The sequence below is a fragment of the Pelodiscus sinensis genome, chromosome 24 (assembly GCF_052426305.1).
Source record: "Pelodiscus sinensis isolate ZL-2025 chromosome 24, ASM5242630v1, whole genome shotgun sequence".
Lineage (NCBI taxonomy): Eukaryota > Metazoa > Chordata > Testudines > Trionychidae > Pelodiscus > Pelodiscus sinensis.
The window spans coordinates 21,626,375-21,651,339 of NC_143075.1; the positions used below are offsets into that span (position 1 = coordinate 21,626,375).

Consider the following 24,965-nt stretch of genomic DNA (forward strand, 5'->3'; position numbering starts at 1 on the left):
GATGCACCCTTAGAGAGACTGGAAAAGTCCATGCAGGGCTCCATGCTCCCTCCACTCCCCACACAGCCCTGACCAGGCCATTCCTTCAGTGACTGGCAGGGGAACCCAGACCAGCCCCCCTCGCCACAGTGGCTGCTCACTCCCAGCATATTGTGCCTCCCCAGACCCCTGCCTCGTGCGCAGCCCAGTCTCCTGCCCTGGGTTTGCCCCTGCAGGCATGGCTGCCCGCTGCCCCCCATCTGAGGCCGGCTTCCTGCCTTTAAAGCCACTTCCTGCTTTTCATCAGTCCCTGCCTCGGGCAGCATGTGGATTTACCAGCCCCTGCTCACCCCTGCCACCACTCCACTCCCAGGTGCATTCAGCATCCAGGCTGCTCTGGTGCCGAGTGCTGGAGACCTGGGGCCCTGCATGGCAATACAAGGCTGCCCAGCCTGCCTGAACTGGCAAGCCAGAGGATACCACAGTGTCTGGCTGTGTCCAGCAGTCCCAAAGAAATCCCTTTGGTCGTCATTCTGAGACACATCCTGTGGGGTCAACACCACAGGGGCCCTGCACCAGCTGGCAGAGGCCACAGCATCTCAGCCATCTGCCCCACACCATGACCAGTATGTGTTCATCAGGGGCCTGCGTCTGCCCCGTTGCCCTCCATGTAATCTATCCCACACCACACATCTGCCCCGTGGGTCTGGGGTCAGCACTTCACCCTCCATGGGCAGGCAAGTGATGTGCCTGTCTGGTCACTCCTAGGGCAGTACTAGAGTTGCCAAGGGGGACTGGGATCTGGCCCACTGCTCCCCAAATGAATGCCCTATCCACAAGGCTGCCCTACCTACCTCCCGGGCATCCCTTATCCTGCCTTCCTAATGCAGGAGCCAGCACCACCCCTGGGGCAACTGGTGTTGATTGGCCTGCTGCTGCCTGTGGAGGGGCTGGAGCTAAACGCACCACTCGGTGCTCCCTGGGGGAAATGCCCTACCCACTAGGCCACTCCACCTCCTGAGGTTTCCTTATGCTCCCTTCCTAAGGCTGGAGCCAGCTCCATCCCTGGGGAGGCTGACATTGGCTGTCTGGCTGCTCCAAGGGTGGGTGGGACTCAAACCCATCACCCTGTGCTCCCCTGGCCAATGCCCTATCCCCTAGGCCACCCCTCCCCTCTTCAGGGCATCCTGTATCCTGCCTTCCTAATGCCAGAGCCTCCTCCATCCCTGTGGCAACTGGTGTTGTCCCCCCAGCCGCTGCCTGGGTGGGATCGAGCCTCCAGGTCTATCCGTCCCCGCTGTGTCGGGGGGCTCGGCCCTGGGGCAGCGCGGGGTCAGAGTTCAGGGGGGCTGGGGCTCTGGTGGCACCGGGCCCCCAGCCACAAGCAGCCAGGGGACATGGCCACTCCATGGGAAGGACTCAGGAGCTCAGCTCTTCCCCACACCGCCCCCCTTCCTCCTGCCCCTGTTGCCATGGAGAGCGGCTGAGGCCTGCAGCTCCTGACCTGCCAAGGCTGTTTCCCAGGAGCGGGAGGAGGCAGGGCCAGGCCAGCCCGGCTGGAGCTGCCATTGGCGGGGCCCCGCACGTGAGCCGCGCTGGAATGCTAATGAATTATGGCATTTTCCTCCCTCCTCGGCTGGCTGACGGGAGAGGCAGCAGGAGAGCAGGGCACCGCCAGGCGCCGGGCAAGGTGGGCGAGGCGCTGGAGCCCGGGCGCGCTGGCTCAATCTGAGCTCAGCTGGCTGCAGGTCCCTTGCCTGGGGGAGCCTGGCCGGAGCCCACGGCACCCACAAGCACCTCCAGCGTAACCCCGTCATGGCTGGGGGGAGCCGCACGCCAAGCTGGCTGGCGCATGCCCTGCACCCGCGCAGGCGGCAGGTACGTACCGCCAGGCCTCGGCTGGGCCGCGGGGTTCGCACCCCCCTGCAGCCTTCCGGCGCCCACAGGCTGGGTGCCGGGCGCCAGAGCGTGAGCCGGAGTTGGCTGGGCCCAGGGTGCGGACGGGAGCCGTGTCCGTCGGCTAGACGAGGCAGCTGGGAGACCAGACGTGAGGTTCTTGCCCGAGCTCTGCCCCCAGTCGCTGCCCCGCTCTGTGCCTCGGTTTCTCCGCTCGTTAAATGGGGGTGACCATTCTGGCCCAGCTTTGCCAGGCACCTGGAAAGGCTGAAATGAAATGCAGCGGCTGGCGCAAAGGAGGGTTCTTACTAGCTACCGTAAGCAGCCACCACAGGTACGGGTGAGGTGTCAGCTACTAAAGACAGGCCTGTAATTAAAGGCTGAACATGAGTCTAGCGGGAATGACAGTGTCACTTGAAAGCAGCGAGCTAGGACGGGGCATGCCTCCTGGAGGGACGTTCACTCGCACTCATTCCTCTGGACGCGTGCGCTGGCTGAGGGCTGCAAAGGGTTAATGTTTAATCCTGTCTGCTTGATGCCCTTTCTCTGCTGCCCTCCCTTCCCCCTATGGCAGCTGATTAGCTCCTGTCTGCAAGGACCCTGCCGTGGGGACAACTCCGACTCCGTGGCAGCTGCCGATGGGGGAAAGGGAGCCAGCCCGGCCGGCTGTGGTTCTGACAGCTCCGGGGAGCATTTTGCTTTGGTCCCCAGCATGGCTGGGAGCCAGTCGGAGCCAGTGGGCGAAGGGAGCTTTGTGGCTCCAGGGTTGATGGTGGTTCGTTGTGTCTCCACGTGCTCCTGATGGAGATAAGCCAACCCTGGCTCCTTCCCTGCACTCGCCTTCGCCCAGCCGCAGCCACGGGCACGCAGTGGATGAAACCCTGGGGTGGATCCTGCCTTGTAGCCGCAGTGCCCCTTGTGTGCTAAGGCATTTGTGGTTCTTGGGCATTCCCAGCAAAGTGCTGGTAGATTAAACCCTTCACCACATGGCTCTTGGCTCCCTGTCTAACCATCACCAGGCGGATTTGAGCCTGGGACCTCTGGAGCTTAGTATAGGAGCCCCTACCCTCGGAGCTAAAAGCCAGCTGGCTCCCAGCCTGTGCTGTAGAGGTCTCTTGGTCTTATCCGTTCCTGTGCATGGGACAGTGACCCACACTGGGTGTGTGGGTTACACCTGCCCTAGCCCACCTGGTTTGCTTTATGGCAACCTGTCCCAGCTGCAATGTTTGAGCCATGGCACGGCACAGATCCGGGCAATCAACGTGTGTGTGTTCATAGCTGACCTTTAAGGTATCTCAAGGGTCTCCTCCCTGCCCCGAGTTAGGACCCTGAGGCTTTGTGACAGCTGTTTGCTGGATGAGCAGGTGATGGGTTTCACACTTGGCCTGGAGCATTCTCCACTAGACTTACGGGACGATTAGATCAGCAGGATGCTCCAGGACATCTCTAGGGCATGGCCAAGGCGAGGGCCCTTCCTTCTGGTAGTGGATCTGCTTAGAGTAACCCCCCTTCCGGAGGGAAGAGACAAGCAAGTGGCTGGTTTCCCTACAACGCCCATTGTCTGTCGCTCCTCGCTCTGGGGATCTCCGGTGACACTCTCAGAACTTGGGCTAGGAAGGTCTCTCCTGGGCACAGGCCTGGGCCTCTGGCAGGCCAGAATCTGGCCCCAGCCCTGGGATCTCCTCACCCTGCTGGGCCCCAACTTTGGCATCCACGCAATGAAGTGAGTGACACTTCCCCACTGGGCTGCAAGGCCGCTGTGCCCACAGAACACAGACGGGGCATTTGCTGTTTCATCCTATATTGGGCCCTCGCGGGTGCAGGCCCTGCCAAAGCCAGCACGTGACTCTAAGGCGTGAGGCTGAGCAGTGACAGAGCGGGCTGGGATGTGCATGCGTCTTGCTGGACACGTTTTCTACCACGTTTGGCTTTATTTCCACTCGAGAGAATCGATCCTGGGGGCTCTCGTCATGGCCGCTTGCTTCTTCACAGCGTGGACACCCCAAGCCCAGCTCTCCTGCCCTGTGCCTCCCTGACGCCCCCGGAGACTTGCCCAGGAAAGGGCTGAAGGGTTCATTGTGCACTCACTGGGCTTGGTGGCAAAGCACCCAAGGGCTTCGCTAGCTGCAGAATCTCTTCAGGAGCACAGGCCAGCCAGTCAAGCCCTGGGGTGAGAGGAGGCAGACGTGGGTCACCTTGGAGCCTGAGACAGAGGTTCCAAGATGTGGCTTCGATAAGCAAGCTCTTTGGGCCCAGTTTGGGCTGAGGCTCTGGCCTTGGCCTCCATTTTCTCCTGCTTTTCCCACTGAGACCCAAAAGCTGGTTCCAAGAAGCAAAATCTATTCTGCTGGAAGCCCCGGGCCCTGACAGATTCTCCCTCCCTGGCCTCCCAGACGGCGAGATCGCCTGAGATGTGATCGGAGGTCTGTGAGCCCGGGCCGGGTGTTCCCTGTGGAGCTCTGCCTCTGGAATTCATGTCCTTGCTGGCTGGGCTGTGCCCGGGTTGGTTGGCCTTCGGGCGTGTGTGGGGCATGTCCACTCCAGAGCCTCCCCGGCCCGGCTGATAGATGAGGAAGCTGGACTGCGCGTGTCAGCTTATTGCAAGAGAGCAGCATGGTGAGAGGAGCTGGCTGGGGCTGAGAGAGTGAGTGGGAAGGCATTTGCCCATGGTCGTGGATGGGATTAGATCTGGTCCCACAGCTAATGCCCTAGCTTTAGACCACTCTGCAGGGAGAATGTTCCGCAGCTAACAACAATCCAGGAAGGGTTTCATTAGCTAAATGCTAATGAAAATCTTTGGTTCTAGTGTAAAAATACAGAGCAGGAAAAGACCCAGAGGAGCGGAGGAAGGGACTGCTGGGTCTAGTTCAGGGGGGGGAGCTGGCAAAGGAAGGAAGCAACACCAAAAGGGTGGCTATGTCTAGACTATGGGGATTTTCCAGGATACAGGAGGTATCCTGGAAAAACTCTGCTGTCTAGGGAATTTGTTCTTCCGCTTTTTTTGCGGAAGAGCTGACGTGCTCTTTCGGAAGCCCTGTCTTCCTCCTCCCACGAGGAAGAAAGGCTCTTCCAAAAGAGGGTTTGTTTTCTCCAAACAAATTTTGGCTCAATGTAGACAGGCCAAATTTCAGAAAAGCTTCTTCTGAAAAAACTATCAGAAAAAGGTACACAAATTGTGGAGCGCAATGTGCGGTCCTTTTTCCGATAAAGCCCCATAGTGTAGACATAGCCAGTGACACAATTTTTTCCCTCATGGTATGTTTGAGTAGCATTCAAAAGGCAGACGGGCCCGAGCCTGCGAGGAACTCTGTACCCTCTGCTCCTATTGACTTGAGAGATGAAAGGACATTCGGCACGGTGCCCATGCAGCAAATACTGGAACAGGCCATGTGTGGCTGATCGTACTATCCGGCTTTTTTTAGATCCCAGAGTGTGCGTTCGTGTCCTGGAATTCCGCAGTCAGGATGTACCTGGAAAGACAGAGATTTTGCTGTCTGTGTCTGATCTTTGCCATTGTTCCTTTAAGGCCTCAACATTTTCTGAAGCTCTAACGAGGTTTTACCATGATCTGAGTCTTTTTCTGTTGCTTCTAAAGTGTCTTCTCTGAGAGGCAACAATGAAAGGGAGAGAACTTTGTTGAGACAGCTTTGATAAAACCCAAGAGCAAAATTCAATAGCTAAGGCTTGGAAAGCTGGCCTTTGTGCCTGCTGATGAATACAACCTGTAGCACTCAAGCCGTGATAATACAAAGCTCTTATCTAGCACTTTTCAGCCCCAGAGCGTAAAGCACCTTAAGAGCAGGTCAGCATCATTATAGATGGGGAAACTGAGGCACAGAACAGCAACGTGACTGACCCAAGATCATCCAGCGGGACAGTGGCAGAGCCAGGCATAGAAGGCAGGCCTCCTGAATCCTCATCCAGGGCCCGCTGGTTTCCCCTGAGTCCCTAGTGTGGAAATTGGGAACCTCTCGTCTTCCAGAAACAAGGTGCTGCAGCTCAGAAGAAAAAACCTTGGCTGGTTCAAGGGACTGAAAGTCACATGGAAAAGTTCTGTAGCACATTTACAGCAATAGGTCTGTAGAAGTCTAATACAAGTGATAGAAATTGTTCTAGGAGGCCTACACAATTTGATAGACTATGAGATTCTGCCTAAAGCCATTCAATAGAATTCTAGAGCTGGGACTGAATTCTCTAGCATGGGCCAAAATGATACAAAAAGGGGTTATTGTCAATTAAACGTCTGTGGGCCAGATCAGCTGAGATCCGCTTTTTCAATCATTTCATTGTGCCATGCTAGAAAATTCTATCCCTGCTCTAGGATTTTAAGCCATCATACAGAATTCTATAGACCAGATGCATTACCTAGCTCTATAGATGCTCTGTCAGGAATGCAGTGACTCTGTGTAGTTAACTAGTAAATCAGAGGGGTTGTCGATTCACCTCTAAATTACCTGGAGCCTGGATAAAAATAGAAAAGCGTAAAATACAATAACAAGGTGTCCTGTGGCTACTTATAGACCAGGGGTGGAGAGCCAGAGGCCAAATGCAGTCCCAGCTTGCCTGGATCCGGCCCCCAGGGTCGCCTCCCCGCCTCCCCCAGCATTGGGGAGCCTGTGCTCATGCTACTTCCCCCCTGCCCAGCTGATTTTTCTTTGGGTTAGCTGCCCCTGACCCAAAAAAGGTTTCCCACCCTTGTTCTAGACGGTGCATCTTCACTGCACCCATAGCTCAAAATAAGCTGTGCAATTTGATCTACGCAAATTGCATAGCTTATTTTGAGTCCATTTCAAAACAGCTTATTTCGTAATTTGGTGCTGTCTACACCGCGTCAAATATAGAAATAATAAGCAATTTGGGAATGTCCCTTACTCCTCGTGGGACGTTGGAATAGCGAGCCTGTTATATTTCGAAATAATGGGCTTGCTGTTAAGACACGGGATAGCTCAGGTATCCCAAAATAGCTATCCTGAAATAGCACCGCAGTGTAGACATAGCCTAACAGATTTATTTGGGAATAAGGCTTTGTGGGTAATAACATCTCGTCAGATGCATGAAGTAGGTTTTACCCACAAAAGTTGATGCCCAGTTAAATATGTTAAAAGGTAGGTCTACACTAGCTTGTTAGTTTGAGCTAGGTAGGCAAATTAGGGCAACCGGACTTCCAAATGAAGCCCGGGATTTAAATATCCTGGGCTTCATTTGCATGTTCCCAGGCGCCGCCATTTTTAAATCCCCCTTAGTCCAAACTCCGTGCCCGCAGCTACAAGCGGCACGGAGTAGGTAGTTCGAATTAAAGATCCTAATTTGAACTACTGTTTCTCCTTGTGGAATGAGGAGTAACAGTAGTTCGAATAAGGATCTTTAATTCGAACTAACTATTCCGTGCCGTGTGTAGGGAGTGCGGACTAAGGGGGATTTAAAAATGGTGGCGCCCAGGAACATGCAAATGAAGCCCGGGATATTTAAATCCCAGGCTTCATTTGCAACTCCAGTTGCCCTCATTTGCCTACCTAGCTCGAACTAACGAGCTAGTGTAAACATACCCAAAGTCTCTAAAGTGCCACAGGACTCCTTGATACAGCCTAAAAGAGCTACCCCTCTGAAACTAAAATAGAATAGTCCACCCAGTTCCTAGAAGGCTTGGATCACTTCTTTTACCTGCATGGACTCAACCAGCCACTCAAGGGAGACTAGGCAGCTCTGGTAATTAGCCCCTCGCATACCATCCCTTACAGAGCTAAGCCCGGATTGCAGTGACTGGTTCTGGAAACAACCAGTACAAGGCTGGAGACCAGCATTCCTGGCGATGGAATTGCCTTCGCTGTGGAAAGTGCAGTGCTCTTGTGTGCCTGGGAGGTGCGATGTTGCTGGGCCTCCTGCACCAGGCAGTGCCAGGCCTTGTCGGACTCTCTACAGCACCCTGAATGTTGTAGGGGCTGTGGAAGGATTTGATGCTGTGTCCGAATTGCCCCATGGGCTACTGAGGCTGGTATAAAATCGTAGCCTGCCCATTTGTGTCTTTGCACGGACCGCGTGGTACCTTGCACAGGTGCATTCTCCTCTGAGTTCTGCCTGGATCCACTGTTGTTCTTCACTTCCTGTGCCCAGCTAGGGTGCTGTTTGCCACCTGGCACTTCCCACCTCAGCAGTGGCTGCTCTTCCCCAGCGAGGGTACGTCCTGGCCAGGGTCTCCACTGCCCATAGGCCCGTGCAAGTGGGCGGGAAGCTCTGGAGGACCAGAGCGGCAGATTGTGCACTGGGGTAAATGACTTGCCCAGATTCAGACTCACGGGGTATCACATGCTCTGGGACCCTTTGGGGTGGAAGATGCCGTAGAAATGTCAGCTCTTGTGACCAGTTATTCCACAATTCTGAGGCCAGAGGGAAGCGCTGTGCTCATCTGCTCTCACCTCCTGATAACCGAGGCTAGGGAGCTTCCTCACAGTAATCCCTGGAGCAGAGCTTTGAGAAGAGCATCCCACCCCGGTTACACCGTGCCAGCGATGGAGAATCCAGCTTGACCCTGGCCAGTTGTTCCAGTGGTTAGTTACCCTCGCTGTCAGAAATGCACCTTATTGCCAGGCTGAATTAGGGCTGTGAAAGTGTAACCGTGCGCATGGTTAACATGCGCGATTACACACGGCCCCTCCCCCACGTTGCTGCCTCTGATATCAAGGCAGCAGTGCAAGGGGCAGGACCCAGGAGCTGTCTCCCCCCCCCCCCATAACCATGTAACTGCTGGACTTTGCAGGAGCTACACGATGACGCGTTTTAACATCCCTACTCTGAATGAGTTGAGCCCCTGGCTAGAAGTTGAAGCTCCTTTTAGAGCTGCCTCTGCCAGATGGAAGAGCCCATTACCAAATCTCCCTTCCCTGGGTGGATCCTTGAAGGCTGAGATCAACTCACCCCCTCACCTCCCCGTAGCTCAGTGAAACCCATGGAGCCAGCGGTGCTGTCAGCCCTTGGAGACAACATCAGCTCTTTGTCCTGCCAGCCTGAACTTGGGGGCTTGAGAGATGACCAGGTGGCATCAGGGCCAGGATGGGGCTTTCCTGCTGGATCCAGCAACAAGATGGAGGCCTGTTCCCCAGAGTCAGACTCTGCTCCCCTTGAGCTGGGACAGCTGATGGCTCCACATGGGCTACAGCCCAACTAGGGGTGTTAAATATCGGTTCATTGAATAGTCGAGTAACCAGTTCTTATTGGTTAGTCGACTAGTCTATAGTCCCGTGGGCAGGGGCGGCAACCGCTGTATCTGAGGCAACAGCGCAGGGTGGCAGGCGGGAGCTGGTCCATGAGAGGATCCGGTTTAAAAACCAGCTCCCCTTGTGGACCAGCTGCCTGTCACCCAGTGCTGCTGCCTCTGATAAGGAGGCAGCAATGTGGGCTGGCAGCAGCTCCTGTCTAAGGTGGGTCTGAGCGCCTGGACCCAGCATGAGCCAGAACTGAGCCAGGCTGCCTGCCTGGTTGGCTCCTAATACACTTTAAATGCAGAGCCGCAGCAGGAGTAGGCTCTGGACCCGGTGTAAGCCAGAACCGAGCCGGGCTGCTGGCCAGCCTGCTACAAAATTTACCAGCAAGGGTGGGGGAGGGCGGAATGCGGATAGGTTAATGCTCTAGACTATCAGCTTTTGCTAATCGGTTAATCGACTACACCGGTACGTCCCTAAGCCAAACCCCAGGGCGTGTAGAATGCAGCTGCCCATCCCAGTCATGCCCAGGCAGGACCCCAGTGCACTGTGACCTGTATCGGCTGCCTGTGCTCTCTGCAGTCTGAGCTGGAGAGGGCCTGGTGCCCCACTGCTATTTTGTAAGCATGAGTGGGTTCCCTGGGGACAGGGGAGGGGGCTGTGGGCACAGCACCCCCTGCACAAGAGCCTCTTCCTCGCAACCCTGGATGCCAACCGGCTGGAATCGTTGCTGCAGGACTTCTCGTTCCCCGCCGAGAAGCGGGCAGGCTGCGTGGGTGGCAGGGCAGCCTGTTCTGGCACAGCTAGTTGGCGAGGTTTGCTGTAGGGCTGGGGCTGACGCTGGGTGGGTCTCTGCAGCTGAGCACGGCTGGGAAAGGGCCTGGAGCTGACGTAGCCCTGAGAGCTGCGGGGCAGGGCCCTTTTTCAGCAAATCCAAAGGCTGGAGGGAGGCTGGCCCAGTGGGCGGCACATTCACCTGAGCTGCTAGGAAGAGGTGAGCTCTGCCCCAGGTTCCCTGTGTGCCCTTGAGGGATTCATTGCAGCTCTGTGCCTCAGTTTCCCACCTGCGCAGTGGGGCTGATAGGCCTAGTTCACCAGGGTATTGGAGGATAAATGCATTACAGATTGTGAAGTGCTCCAACATGGCAGTGATGGTGGCCACGGGAGTACCTGACAGAGGGGAAATGAAGAATTTCAGCCCTGCTCCTGAGAGCTCTCAGTACCTGCTCAGGAGGGCCAGGTCCCTGCGCTAGGTGTCTGCCTGTCACCAAACCGCATGTGAACTGGGCCAGGACACCGGGCGTTGCGAAGGGAGTCTGCAGAGAGGCGTCACTGGAACGAGCCGGGCAGAAGCATGTCTGTTTGCTTGACTGCCAGCCGCCTGTGCTGAGGGAGGGGAGCTTTGTAGTAGGGACTTCCTTTCTGCGTGAGGAGAGCAGGGTGACTGTCTCTGAGGAGAAGCGAATGTGTGCAAGGTCCCTGCACAGCGGGGAGTCGCTAATCCATACAGTCAGTGCCTGCTTCTTCCTTGGTGTGGCTAGGGCTAGGACCCCAAAGCCCATCCATCTTTTCCTGCCGGCCTCCCTTTGCCCCTAAAACAGACCCCCCCCGGGGAACTGCCACCACCTGACTCCCCTTGGGAAATGGGAAAACATAAACTACCCCTCTAGGAAACTCACCCCCTTTGCCAAAACCAGCCCCTCCCGCATCTGCTAGCTGCTTACTGCTCCCCCTCATGAGCAGGGCCTATTGGAAAAGAACGGAAAGAGAGGGAGTGCCCAGCGCACAGCCTGTGGTGCCAGGCAAGCCTGCTCCGCTCGCCCTGGTGCCAGGTCCCACGAAGGCCTCTCCTGGGCTCTCTGTGGCATGGGGCTGGCTAGCCCGGCTCCTGGGCGCTGTCCATGGTACACTGGTGTGGTCAGAGGTGCCCTGCAGTGCTGTCCGTGGTACATGGACACAGGCTGCGCCAAGGGCCCTAGTCACATGTCAGGCCGTGACTCCTGGCTGTGACATGCAGCCCTCCCCATGGCCCTGCCTGTGGCACATCGATCCAGCCCACAGTGCTCTTCGTGGCACAGTGTCCTGGCACGGGGTGCCCTGATGCTCTGCATGGGGTGCTGTCAGTGCCTACACACAAGCCACAAGGCTTTTGGTGGGATATAAATTAACCACGTGGGGATGCCATGGTGAGATGTAGGCCGTGGTGTGTAGCCACATGCTGTTCTTCAACTGTCGGTGCAGCCCACGGAGGGGGTCTCCCACGGCTAGATACAGGCCACGGTGTGTAGCCACCCGGTGTTCTCTAGGAGTGTCAGTGCAACCCACGGGGGTCTCCCACAGCGAGATACAGGCCACAGTGGATAGCCATATGATGTTCTCCAGGTGCGTTGGTGCAGTCCATGGGGGTCTCCCACAGCGAGATACAGGCCACAGTGGGTGGCCATACTGTGTTCTCCAGGTGCGTTGGTGCAGCCCACGGGGGTCTCCCACAGCGAGATACAGGCCACAGTGGGTGGCCATACGGTGTTCTCCAGGCGTGTTGGTGCAGCCCACGGGGGTCTCCCACAGCGAGATTCAGGGCGTGGTGGGTGGCCATACTGTGTTCTCCAGGTGCGTTGGTGCAGCCCCCGGGGGTCTCCCACAGCGAGATTCAGGGCATGGTGGGTGGCCATACTGTGTTCTCCAGGTGCGTTGGTGCAGCCCACAGGGGTCTCCCACAGTGAGATTCAGGGCGTGGTGGGTGGCCATACTGTGTTCTCCAGGTGCGTTGGTGCAGCCCACAGGGGTCTCCCACAGCGAGATACAGGGCGTGGTACCTCAGAAGCATGTAAGTGCTCCCGATGGTACACAACTGCAGTGCTGATCTCTCCTGAGCTCTCTGGCCTCACCTGCCATCTCTTCTGGAAATAAGGGGCTCTCAGTGTTCCCATTGGCAGGCACCTGGGGGCTGTTTGCTGTTCCTCCATTCAGGGTCTGATGGGGAGAATGGCGGCAGAGGTGCAGCCGGGTTGCTGCCAGGATATGAGAGAAACCAGAGGGAGGAGATTCTATCTTTTATTGGAGCCGCGTCTCTTGGTGGCCACAGAGAGCTCTGCTCCGTGGGTGGGACTGTCCGCAGCTTCCAGGCTGAAATTCTTAGCAGCCCAGAATGTGCGTCTCTAAGCAAAACAGGCCCAGGGTCCATGTGCAGAGTCGTCAGGAGCGTGCGATCTGGCGCGGCCCCGCCTGGGTCTGCTGAGGCGGCTGGTCGCAGTGATGGTGCTGGGAACGGGAGCACAGACATCTGCTTAATGTGGGAAGGGGACGTTCAGGGCTTTGCACCAGTGACACGGTTCCCAGGGCTGCTCTGCCCTTTGACCCCTCTCGGTGGGAGCACCACCCAGGCCAATGTGGCTGAGATTTCAATGCGGTAGGTACCGACCCTTTCCTCTGTCTGGGTGAATGGATCCGCCTCGCTTCCCCCGTGGTGCCAGCCCTGCAAGCCAGAACTTGGGGTGGGGAGCCTCAGCCCGGGGGCCAGCTGCAGCCCCCAGCTTGCCTTGACCCGGCCCCCCAAGGCTCAAGCATTGGGGAGCCCACTCTGGCACTCCAGCCATTCCTCCCCCTGCATCTCACTTGTGTGCGGCCCCCGACTGATTTTTCTGGGGGTCAGTGGCCCCCAACCCCAAAGAGGTCCCCCTCCCGCCGTAACAGGAAAGGTCTCTCACCTCTAGGCCAGGATGGGTAGGAAGCTGCAGGATTCGATTTTTCCCTTTGCCCCTCGTATCCTGGGCCTCGATCCCCAAAGGTACCAAAACACCTGAGTCTCACTGACATCGGTGGGAGTTTGGTGCCCAAATATCTTTGGGGGTCTGGGCCCTGCTGCAGTGAACAGGCCAAGGCCTGCGCTGGAGGTAAGGGCTGGGCCTAGCTCCCGCTCACTGATGTGGCTGCACTTTGGCGTAACCGCCATGCTGGCATCAGCCTGGTGCACAGGGGCACTGAGGCAGGCTGCAGAGGGGGCTGTTTGCCCAGCACTGCTGTTCCCATTCGAGGGGGGCGGCGAGGGCCGTATGTCCGATGGGCAGGTCCCTAAGCTCTGCGCAGCCTGGGAAGCGGCCCAGCAGCCCTCGGGGGGACCAGGGACTGCAATGCTGCACCGCACGTAGGCCCTGTGGCAATGGCAGGCAGGGCGCGAGGGCAGCAGCAGGTTGGAATGGCCCAGGGCATCGGGCTGGCATCCTGGCTCTTGCAAGCCCTGCCCAGGAATCTTTGCCATCCCCGTGTGTGTATTGAATACTCTGCTGTCGCACACCTGCCCCTGCTCTCCCGTCCACGGGGCAGCCCAAGCACCTTGCATGTGATGCTGCCTCCTGTAGGAGTCAATGCTCCTGCCATCCGCTTCACGTCTGCAGCTCCTGTGCCCGACTCCCCTCCAGCTGCCCTGGCCCCGCAGCGCCAGCCCCGTGGCCCCCAGGGGACATGTTCCACGCCAGCAGCCCCGTGGCCTCTGGGGGGCGTGTTCCACGCCATCCGCCCCAGCAGCCCCATGGTCCCTGGGGGGCGTGTTCCACACCATCCGCCCTAGCAGCCCTGGCCCTGGAACTCCAGCCCCGTGGCCCCCGGGGGGCATGTTCCACGCCATCCGCCCTAGCAGCCCTGGCCCTGGAACTCCTGCCCCGTGGCCCCCGGGAGGCATGTTCCACGCCATCTGCCTCAAGTCAGGAGAAGTGAGTGTTAGTGGGCCTGGTGCAAGTGGGCTGGCAGATTGATGGCAGGGAGGGCTCCTGGTAACAGGATTCCCCCCCTGTCTCCGCAGCACGCAGGAGGCAGCTCTGCCCCCCAGAAGAGAAGTGGGGTGTCTCAGGGCACCCCAGGAACCAGTGACAGATATAGACCCTGACTCAGTCCACGGCTCTAACCACTAGGCCACGTTGTCACCTTTCATAATTCAAGGTCTCGTTAGCGTGAGGGGATGGATTTGGCCATGCTGGTATTGGCTTCCCAGCCCAACAGCCCCCCTGCAGTGAAGCCCCTTGGCGAGGCCTCAGGCCTGCTGCCTGCCTTGTGGCTCCAAGCGGGGCCTGTTCCCAGCAGCAGGACAGCGCCACTGTCCCCGCCCTGCCTCAGCCTGGCGGCACCAGCTGCCATTCTGGCTGGTTTGCTGTTAATCAGCCTGCGGCGCCGTGACAAGCCTTCCCTCCCCTCCCCCTCCCCGGGAGACGCCCCCTCCCCCCACATGGGAGGAAACATCAGCTGGTTTAATCTGCTATTAGGCCCCCATTTGCACAGCACTGGCTCCCCAAGGCTTAATCTGCCCTGCTCCCTGCAGGGCCCTAGGGCAGCTCAGGCAGCGCAGGAGGGAGGATTCGCTGACATTCCCGCATGTGTCTCACTTTCCCCTCCCTCGGGGCCGCTGGCTGAGCCTCCGCACATCCAGCCTGAGTCCTGGCCCAGCCCTGGCTCTTTAACCTTCCTCTCCCCCCGCCAGCCTGCTCTTGTTCCACGCCTGGCGGCCGGCATCATGCAGTGCCTGCTCCGGGAGGGAGCCATGCACCAGGCTGGGCCCGGCTCGGCTTGGCCAGGTGCCCGGCGTCATGGCAGTGCCCGCTCTGGGAGGGAGCCATGCACCAGGCTGGGCCCGGCTCGGCTCAGCCAGGTGCCCGGCGTCATGGCAGTGCCCGCTCCGGGAGGGAGCCATGCACCAGGCTGGGCCCGGCTCGGCTCGGCTCGGCCAGGTGCCCGGCGTCATGGCAGTGCCCGCTCCAGGAGGGAGCCATGCACCAGGCTGGGCCCGGCTCGGCCAGGTGCCTGGCGTCATGGCAGTGCTCGCTCCGGGAGGGAGCCATGCACCAGGCTGGACCTGGCTCGGCTTGGCTGGGTGCCCGGCGTCATGGCAGTGCCCGCTCTGGGAGGGAGCCATGCACCAGGCTGGACCTGGCTCGGCTCGGCTGGGTGCCCGGCATCATGGCAGTGCCCGCTCCGGGAGGGAGCCATGCACCAGGCTGGACCTGGCTCGGCTTGGCTGGGTGCCCGGCGTCATGGCAGTGCCCGCTCCGGGAGGGAGCCATGCACCAGGCTGGGCCTGGCTCTCAGCTCGGCCAGGCCAGGGTGATTGCGCTGGCAGAGAGGAATTGCACCTGCTGCGCTCAGGGCTTGTCCAAGGAAGGGCCCGATACTCAGCTCTCTAGAGCCCTTCTGTGCCGCGCTGCCAGGGCACTGGGCATGCTTGTGCTGGCAGTGACGCCCCTTGGCCTGCTTGCTCTGGAGTGCCCAGCGGTTGGGAGAAGAGGAGGAAGCAGTGAGAGCCCCTGCAACGCTGCTGGGGTGTAGTGAAAATGGGTTATAATTACAAGTTGGCATGTGAAGTCTTGCAGGGTTGCCTGGTCCTGCTGGTGTAACCACCACTGGATGGAGCTGAACCTAGGACCTCAGCGCATGAGCTGCTACAGTTTGAGCTGTAAAGCCAGCGGGCACTTAGCTGAGGCTGTAGAGCTCCCTTGCTCTTCGCTCTGGCTGTAAGTGATCTCAGTGCCACTCCATGGGACAGCGACCGGCACTAGGTGTGTGGGTTACATTTGCAGGCTAGGGGGTTGCGCAAGGAAGCATGGCATCTGGGATTTTCAGTAGTCTGCAGAGCGCCAGTGGGGTGAGTGGCGCCTCTCCGCCTGAGGCTATGTCTACACTGCTTCCTTCCTGTGCAAAAGCCTATGCAAATGAAGCGCAGATTAGCATATTGCCATGCTTCATTTGCATAATTAATTAGGAGACATTTTTGCGCAAAACATGAAAAAATGAGGAAGAACAGCTCTTGCGCAAGAGGGCTTTTTTGCCCCAAAAGGTGCTGTGTAGATGGCTCCTTTTTGCGCAAAAACCTCTTGCACAAAACCAGCTCCTAATTAATGCTGAAAATGAAGCGTGTCGATTTGCTAATCCGCACTTCATTTGCATGGGCTTTTGCACAAGAAGGAAGCAGTGTAGACGTAGCCTGAGGGAGCAGCTGGCTTTATCTGTCTCTGGCTTAGAGCCGTGTGCGTTAGGGTTCTGGATGGTAAGACAAGTCCTGGTGCCTTGCTACCTTCCTGCCAGAGAAAGTCCTGTTTGAATGTAGCATCTCCTGGTGCCATGGACACTGGTGGTGAAACACGAGGAGCCTGGTGCCACGGAGGCCCTGTTCTGATGCACAAGGCATGCTCTGGATGACACCAGCCAGGACTCGGGGGTAGCATAGAATCATAGAACACTAGGACTGGAAGGGACCTCGAGAGTCATCGAGTCCAGTCTCCCGCCCTCATGGCAGGACCCAGCACTGTCTAGACCGTCCCTGATAGACATTTATCCAACCTGCTCTTAAATATCTCCACAGATGGAGATTCTACAACCTCCCGGGGCAACTTATTCCAGTGTTTAACCACCTGCCCCTGCTTTGCCCCCACTTCACTGCTTCCCCCAAACCCACCCTGCTGCACCCCGCCCTGCCTCTTCCTGCCACCATTGTCCCCCTCCCCCAGGAGATGCAAGCTGGGGGATTATCTGGGGACCTAGTGCAGGGTGACAGCAGGGTCCCCCCCCATACTCCCTACAGTGGCGGGAAGTGACCCAGCAGGCCGATGGCGGGAGAGAAGAGCAGGCTGCTGGGTTCCTCTGCTTCCCATGGCTCCCCACGATGAGTGCAGGTGGCCTGATCTCTGCTGCCCCACACACAACTGCCCCCAGTAATCCCCCAGGCCACCTTGGGCCCGCAGCTACGCGCCATACAAGGGACCATCCCATCCATAGGGTGGCTGAGGCAACTGCAGATGACCCTCCCCAAGTGTGGGAGTGGGGCAGCCACTCTGGACCGGACAGCTGGGATCCCCCTGCCCCAAGCATTGGCTCACCACCCGGAACCGGTAAGGCGATGGCTGGGAGGGGCAGGAAGGGTCACAGGCCCCTCGCGGTGCTGGGGGGGGGCATTCAGCAGGGAACCGCAGCGGCGAAAGAAGCAGATTGTGGGGCCGGTGGGCGGCGCACGCCGGCAGCTCCTGTGGCCTGGCTCTACCGCCCCACACAGGTATGTGCACCCCGGCCGAGACAGAGCTGGGGCTGCACAGCCAAGCTGCCGGCATGGGCTGCCTTTCCGCCCTGTTCTGGGCCTTTCGCCGCTGCCGTTCCCGGCCTCTGTTCAGCGTGGGACTCTCCTGGGGGGGGCAGGGGGGCAGTGCTGAAAAGAGCAGAACGTGGGGCTGCTGCTCCCAGGGGAAGGTCCCACTTCCAGCCCTATTCCCAGCCCTGTCCTCTGGCGTGGCTGTGCAGGCCACGGGACCCACAGCTGAGGGGACGGGGAACAGGACAGCCGCACGCCGCGCCAGTGGAGCGGGGCCCCATGTTTTGTCCGGATGTTTGGTTCTGGGGAGCCCTGAGGTTCAGAAATCTCCCCCCCCCCAGTAATGTGGAAGCGGGAGATGATGGTGTGAGGACGGGGCGGGGCAGAGAGGAGTCACATGGGGAGGTCCCTGTCCCCCTTTGCTGGTGCCCCCCATGTCTGGTTCCATTCACGCACAAGAATCAGACTCACAAGGGCTCACGTCCAGTGTAGCAAGGGAAAAGCCCCCCTGGGTGTGCGGGGGGGGCCACGCCTGACACAGGTTGCTGTGACGGGACCTGGATGGGGAGTGCAGCTGCTCACCTCTGCAGGCCTGGCTGAGGGAGCTCCCCCACCGGGCAGCCTGGCTTGTGGGTGGCGAGAGATCCCGTCCCAGCAGCCCAAGGGCGGTGGGGGGGGGACCCTGCAGCAGACAGACACTTGTTCTAGTTTCGAACCCTGAACAAGTGTAACCCCCCCGGGACCGGGCAGCGGGGCTCTGGCTGCCCCCCCCAGGGACCGGGCAGTGGGGCTCTGGCTGCCCCCCCGGGGACCGGGCAGTGGGGCTCTGGCTGCCCCCCCGGGGACCGGGCAGTGGGGCTCTGGCTGCCCCCCCAGGGACCGGGCAGTGGGGCTCTGGCTGCCCCCCCGGGGACCGGGCAGTGGGGCTCTGGCTGCCCCCCAGGGACCGGGCAGTGGGGCTCTGGCTGCCCCCCCAGGGACCGGGTAGCGGGGCTCTGGCTGCCCCCCCGGGGACCGGGCAGCGGGGCTCTGGCTGCCCCCCCGGGGACCGGGCAGCGGGGCTCTGGCTGCCCCCCCAGGGACCGGGCAGCGGGGCTCTGGCTGCCCCCCCGGGGACCGGGCAGTGGGGCTCTGGCTGCCCCCCCGGGGACCGGGCAGTGGGGCTCTGGCTGCCCCCCCCCGGGACTGGGCAGTGGGGCTCTGGCTGCCCCCTCCCAGGGACCGGGCAGTGGGGCTCTGGCTGCCCCCCCAGGGACCGGGCAGTGGGGCTCTGGCTGCCCCCTCCCAGGGACCGGGCAGTGGGGCTCTGGCTGCCCCCCCAGGGACCGGGCAGTGGGGCTCTGGCTGCCCCCCACAGGGACCAGGCAGCGGGGCTCTGGCTGCCCCCCCCAGGGACCGGGCAGTGGGGCTCTGGCTGCCCCCCCCAGGGACCGGGCAGCGGGGCTCTGGCTGCCCCCCACAGGGACCAGGCAGTGGGGCTCTGGCTGCCCCCCCCAGGGACCAGGCAGTGGGGCTCTGGCTGCCCCCCCAGGGACCAGGCAGTGGGGCTCTGGCTGCCCCCCCCAGGGACCGGGCAGTGGGACTCTGGCTGCCCCCCCCAGACCGGGCAGCGGGGCTCTGGCTGCCCCCCCCAGGACTGGGCAGCAGGGCTCTGGCTGCCCCCCCAGACCGGGCAGCAGGGCTCCAGCCAGCATGCTGTCAGAGGGGAGTTTATTGGCAGCTATAGCTGCTTGGGCAATGGCAGGCGGAGGGACTTTATCGACAATTTTCCCTCGGTTGTTCATGCCGAGGTGCAGTGTGGCTGCGGGTTTCCACACACGCCGGCAAACAGCCTGGAGGCTGAGGGAAAGGGAGGTGCCATCTCCATGGGCTCTTCCCCTCCCCCACCCACTTTCTCCCCAGCTGGCTGTTTGGGTTTGAGGGAATTTGTTTCTAATGGGGGGGAGTCTTGTCTGAAAACCCAAGGGCAGGACTTTCTGAGCTCTGCAGAAAGGAAAGTGTCTGTTATCCGTGGCTGGGTCCCAGGGGGGGGCTGTGGCAGGACCTCCCTGCTTGTCCCCCCGCTCTGCAGGCCTTGGCGCTCGATGCACCCCCCGGCTCGAGGCTGGCTCCTTCGCAGAGCTGCGGAGAAGGGATGAGCTGCCTACACCTAGACGAGTGAGAAGGTTCAATACGGCCAGGCAATGCCCCCACTCCAGGTGCTGCCTGTCCCCCTCTAGTGGTGGCAGGGCCACCGAGTCAGGCGTTGGGCCTTAGCCGGCAGCGCAACGCCCAAGGCAGAAAGGTTCTGGGTTTAAGAGGCGGGGGTGACCGGACTGATCCCTGCAGTGGCTGTCGTGTTACCGTGCCGGCCTCTGTGCAGATCAGCTGAGCCAAGCACTGGCCTGGGCAGCCAAGGAGAGCTCTGCCCCACGACAGGTAGGGACCGGCCCATTCCTGGGCGCTGCAGCTCCCGGGGGCAAGCCCAGCAACTCAGGCTGCTGGCCGCACCCATTCTGCTTTCTCCTCCTGAAACCAGACTAAAAAGAAAATTCAATTGTTCCTAATGTCTCCCCCCAATGGCTAATTTATATGCTAATTAGGGAGATAGGAATCGTTGGAGCCTGGTGATCAATATGGGATCCCAGGCGCCGGGTAATGAAATTCATTCACAGCCGCGCTGGCCGTGGAAATGAAGCAATTATGCAGAATAAATGGAGATGCAGGGGAGATGGGCCTGGGTTCATTTTTCAATTGTGTCCCTCCCTTCTCCCCGTCAGCCTGCCCCCCACAGAGCCCCTCCAGGAACACTTGGCTGCATTGTTAAGGGCAGCCTCTCCCTACTGGCTCTGGGGAGGATCTGTGACCTGTGTCCCAGGGGCATTGCTGGAGGGGGCTAGGGCTGACACTAGTGAGTGATGAGCATCAGCTCAGAGCACAGGGCTTGGAGATGGGAAGGCAGGATCCATTCCCAGTTTGGTCTGGGGCTTCTTGGGAAGTTGCCAAATCTCTCTGGGCCTCAGTTTCTCCACCTGTAAAGTTGGGCTAAAGGCAGAGGGGTTGCACTGTGTGTGAGAGCAGTGGGATTGCTCAGAGCTCCAGTACAAAACTGGAGAAAAGCCAGTGGAGAATCATTGGGTTCTGATTAGAGGTGGGAGCAACACAGGGGGTGTCCTGCGGGGCACCTGCTGTCAACCACCAGACCAGGAAGAAGCAGATGACAACTAACAGCCATTTCCTGATCACCGGCCCTGGTTCCCATGGGGGACTTGGATCACCCTGACATCTGCTGGCAGAGCAATACAGCTGTGCAGACAGCCCAGGAGAGGGCTGGGGACAGCGTCCTGGTGCAAGCACTGGAGAAACCAGCTAGGGGTTGTGCTCCTCTTGCCCTGCTGCTCACACCCGGGGAGGAGTCAAGGGGAAGTGGAAGCAGGTGGCAGCCTGGGCAGCAGGGTTGCCAGGTGTCCAGTTTTGAACTGGACAGTCCGGTATTTGAGCTTTCTGTCCGGGAAACAAATTGAGAAAATACCGGACACATAAATGTCCAGTATTTTCTAATTAAGTAGGTATTATTATTATTATTATTATTATAGGATCCTAGAGCTGGAAGAGACCTCAGGAGGTCATCAAGTCCAGCCCCCTGCCCAAGGCAGGACCAATCCCAACTACATCAACCCAGCCAGGGTCCTGTCAAGCCGAGACTTAAAAACTTCCAGGGATGGAGATTCTACCACCTCCCTAGGGAACCCATCCCAGTGCTTCACCACTCTCCTAGGGAAATACAGGCAGTCCCCGACTTACGAACGGGTTACGTTCTAAACACCTGGTCGTAACTCGATTTGATCGTAAGTTGGAAAGACCCTTAAACGCGCTGCCCGGGCTGTTTGAAAAACTTGATGTACATAGTTCTCAACTTGAAAATATTATAATGGGGTTAATGGGAGGTTGGTCGTAAGTACGGATGGTTGTAAATTGGTGTGTTTGTAAGTCGGGGAGTGGCTGTAGTTTTTCCTAATGTCCAGCCTAGACCTCTCCCAGTATCAGTACATAGTTGCATACTGCCTGGCTGGTAGACATACTCACACTGCGTGAGCGTGTCTACCAGCCAGGCAGTACGCAACTACACAGTAGAGAGGAGGGGGGCGGGGCTGGGGCCAGATGGAATCCCCGGGGCCGGACTCGCCCATGCGCCCTGCTGGGATCTGCATGCGCCCGGGCCAGCCCCGCTCCCCGCCGGCCAGTCCCACTCCCCCCAACCCCCTCCTGGTCACCTCTGCTTCCCACTGTCCGGTTACCCACCCTTATAATAGCTAGGGGAGGGGTGGTACGGTCCGGATGGTGCTGAGGGCTGGCTAGGGGAGGGGTGGTACGGTCCTGGTGGTGCTGAGCGCTGGCTAGGGGAGGGGTGGTACGGTCCGGATGGTGCTGAGGGCTGGCTAGGGGAGGGGTGGTACGGTCCAGATGGTGCTGAGGGCCGGCTAGGGGAGGGGTGGTACGGTCCGGGCGGTGCTGAGGGCTGGCTAGGGGAGGGGTGGTGCGGTCTGGGAGGTGCTGAGGGTTGGCTAGAGGTGGGCGGCACAGTCTGGGCAGTGCTGAGTGTTGGTAGGGGAGGGTGGCGTGATCTGGGCAGTGCTGAGGTTGATGGAGGAGGGGCGGTACAGTCCGGGCAGTACTGTGGGTTGGTAGGGGAGGGGTGGTATGGTCTGGGCAGTGCTGGGAGTTGGTAGGGGACGGGTGGTACGGTCCGGGCAGTGCTGAGGGTTGGTAGAGTACGGGTGGTACAGTCCGGGCAGTGCTGTGGGTTGATGGAGATGGGGTGGTACAGTCCGGGCAGTGCTGTGGGTTGGTAGGGGAGGGGTGGTACGGTCCGGGCAGTACTGGGTGTTGGTAGGGGAAGGGTGGTATGGTCCAGGCAGTGCTGTGGGTTGGTAGGGGAGGGGTGGTACGGTCCGGCCAGTGCTGGGAGTTGGTAGGGGAGGGGTGGTACGGTCCGGGCAGTGCTGTGGGTTGGTAGGGGAGGGGTGTGTGGCAGCTCATCCGGGACCAGGAGTGGATGAGAGTTTGGCGGGGCCCAAGGCAGCACAATTTTGCGGGGCCCCCCTTTGGAGACAAAATAGAAAAAAGGCGTCAAATGCGCAAATTTAAGCTATTTTTCATATTACATTTGAATTTGGTAAATTTGATAGAAACTTATTTTAGTTGGATAATTTTTATTTTAATTAGATTGTAATTCATTCTTAAACACAATTCTGCATTAATAATTACACATTTTAATTTGTATTTAAGTCTACTATAGCTGTTTAGCTCTTTTGGCAGCACATTCTTCAATTATGTCAGTAAAGTCCATTTCTTTACACAGGTCGTTTTCAATCGATATAATCGAAAGACCTGCAAAACGTCCTGGCTCACAGTAGATTCTCTTTGCCTGCCCATGGCTGGTATTTGTCAGGAAGTGTTGGGTGTTCCGCAGCCAGGCAGCATTGGGACTTGCGGGAGCCAGGTGGAGTGTGGGTGTTGAGACTGGGGGGACGGGCAGGGGGCGTGTAAGTGTTGAGGCTTGGGGGGGCAGGCAGTGTTGGGTGTTGGGGGGAGGCAGCATGTGGCTGTTGGGACTTGGGGGGCCAGGCAGCATTAGGTGCTGGGATTTGGGGGGCAGGCAGTGTGTGGGTGGTACGGTCCGGGCGGTGCTGAGGGCTGGCTAGGGGAGGGGTGGTACGGTCCGGACGGTGCTGAGGGCTGGCTAGGGGAGGGGTGGTACGGTCCGGGCGGTGCTGAGGGCTGGCTAGGGGAGGGGTGGTGCGGTCCGGGCGGTGCTGAGGGCTGGCTAGGGGAGGGGTGGTACGGTCCGGACGGTGCTGACGGCCGGCTAGGGGAGGGGTGGTGCGGTCCGGGCGGTGCTGAGGGCTGGCTAGGGGAGGGGTGGTACGGTCCGGGCAGTGCTGAGGGCTGGCTAGGGGAGGGGTGGTGCAGTCTGGGTGGAGGTCAGAGCCCGCCTAGGCCCTTTAATTCACCGTTATTGCCCAGCGTGACCTGCTGCAGAGCTCTGTGCAGTGTTGTCCAGGTGGTGCTGAGGGCTGGCTGTCCCTGCTGCACTCCGTCTGCTGGAGGCCCCACCCTTTCCTGGAGCATGGAGCCAGGGACCCCCGGCCACCTTGTTCAGGGCCCTGGCAATTCTCTCAGCCCCTGTGGACATGCACAAGTCCCCGCGGCTGGATCTAATGCATATAAGCAGACTGAGAGAGTTGGCTGATGTGATTGCAGAGCCCCTGGCCATTATCTTTGAAAACTCCTGGTGATTGGGGGATGTCTCGGATGATTTGAAAAAGACAAATGTAGTGCCCATCTGTAAAATGGGAAGATTGGGAATTTGGAGAATTGTAGGCTGGTCAGTCTCACCTTAGTTCCCCCAAAAATTGTGGAGCAGGTCCTCCAAGAATCCATTTGGAAACACTTGGTGGAGAGGAAGGTGATCAGGATCAGTCGATATGGATCCACCAAGGGCAAGTCCTGCCTGACTAACTCAATTGCCTTCTATGATGAGATAACTGCCTCCGTGGATATGGGGGAAACAGTGGGCATGATTTACCTGGGCCTTTTAGAGGGTCTCCTGCTGGATTCTTGCCAGCAAGCTAAAGAAGTCTGGCGTGGATGAGTGGACTGTGGGGTGGACAGAAAGCTGGCTAGAATGTTGGGCTCAAAGGGCCGTGATCAACGGCTCGATGTCTAATTGGCAGCTGGTATCAAGCATCATGCCCCGGGGTCAGTCCTGGAGCTACTTTTGTTCAGCATCTTCATTAATGATCTGGATGAGGGGATGGATTGCTCCTTCAGAAAGGTCGCAGGTCACACAAAGCTGGGGGAGGAGGTAGATACACTGGAGGATAGGGAATCAGGTCCAGACTTTAAAAAATTAGTCGATTGGGCCAAAAGAAATCTGATGAGGTTCAACAAGGTCAAGTGCCGAGTCTGCACTTGGGATGGAAGAATCCCAAGTATTGTTACAGGCTGGGGACCGACTGGCTAAGCAGTAGTGAAGCAGAAAAGGACCTGGGGATGACAGGGGCTGAGAAGCTGGATATGAGTCAGTGCACCCTTGCAGCCAAGAAGGCTAACGGCATAGTGGGCTGCATTAGGAGGAGCATTGCCAGCAGATCAAGGGAAGTGATTATTCCCCTTTCTTCGGGACTGGTGAGACCACATGTGGAGTATTGCATCCCGTTTTGGGGCTCCCACTACAGAAGGGATGTGGACGCATTAGAAAGTCCAATGCAGGAGAAACAGAAGTGATTAGGGATGTGGAGCACATGAGTTATGAGGAGAGGCTGAGGGAACTGGGCTTGTCTGCAGAAGAGAAGAGTGAGGGGGGATTTGAGAGCCGCCTTCAACTCCCTGAACGGAGGTTCCCAAGAGGATGGAGAGAGGCTGTTCTCAGTGGTGAGGGATGGCAGAACAAGGAGCAATGGGCTCAAGTTACAGTGGGGAAGATCTAGGTTGGATATTAGGAAAAACGATTTCCCTAGGCGGGTGGGGAAGTGCTGGGCTGGGTTCCCTCGAGAAGGGGTGGAATCTCCATCCTCAGAGGTTTTTAAGGCCCAGCCTGGCTGGGATGATTTAGATGGGTTGGGCTTGCTCTGAGCGGGGGATGGTAGTAGACGGCTCCTGAGGTCTCTTCCCACCCTAATCTTCTATGATTCAGTGATGATCCTGACCCAGCTCCGCGGGAAGAGGTATTGCAAGGCTGAAGATACAGTTGCCAGGTGTCCAGTTTTTTACTGGAACCCAGCTGAAAAGGGTCCCTGCTGGTTGGTCGGCACTGCCCATCAGACCATTCAGCGTTCCGCCGGCGG

The 24,965-nt window shown here is 58.8% G+C and overlaps 1 protein-coding gene across 5 annotated transcripts in view; it reads left to right on the plus strand.

The window, feature by feature from the left end:
• The first annotated feature begins 1,610 nt into the window (after nucleotides 1–1,610).
• The window catches only part of PHC2 (polyhomeotic homolog 2), a 112,905-nt gene continuing 89,550 nt past the window's right edge, over nucleotides 1,611–24,965 (plus strand). For 4 of the 5 annotated variants that reach the window (XM_075906848.2, XM_075906847.2, XM_075906849.2 and 1 more), the window contains exon 1: nucleotides 1,611–1,857. The gene's annotated coding sequence lies outside the window, so the exon portion shown is untranslated. The remainder of the gene's footprint in view (nucleotides 1,858–24,965) is intronic. The other variant, XM_089773217.1, reaches the window with a different exon arrangement.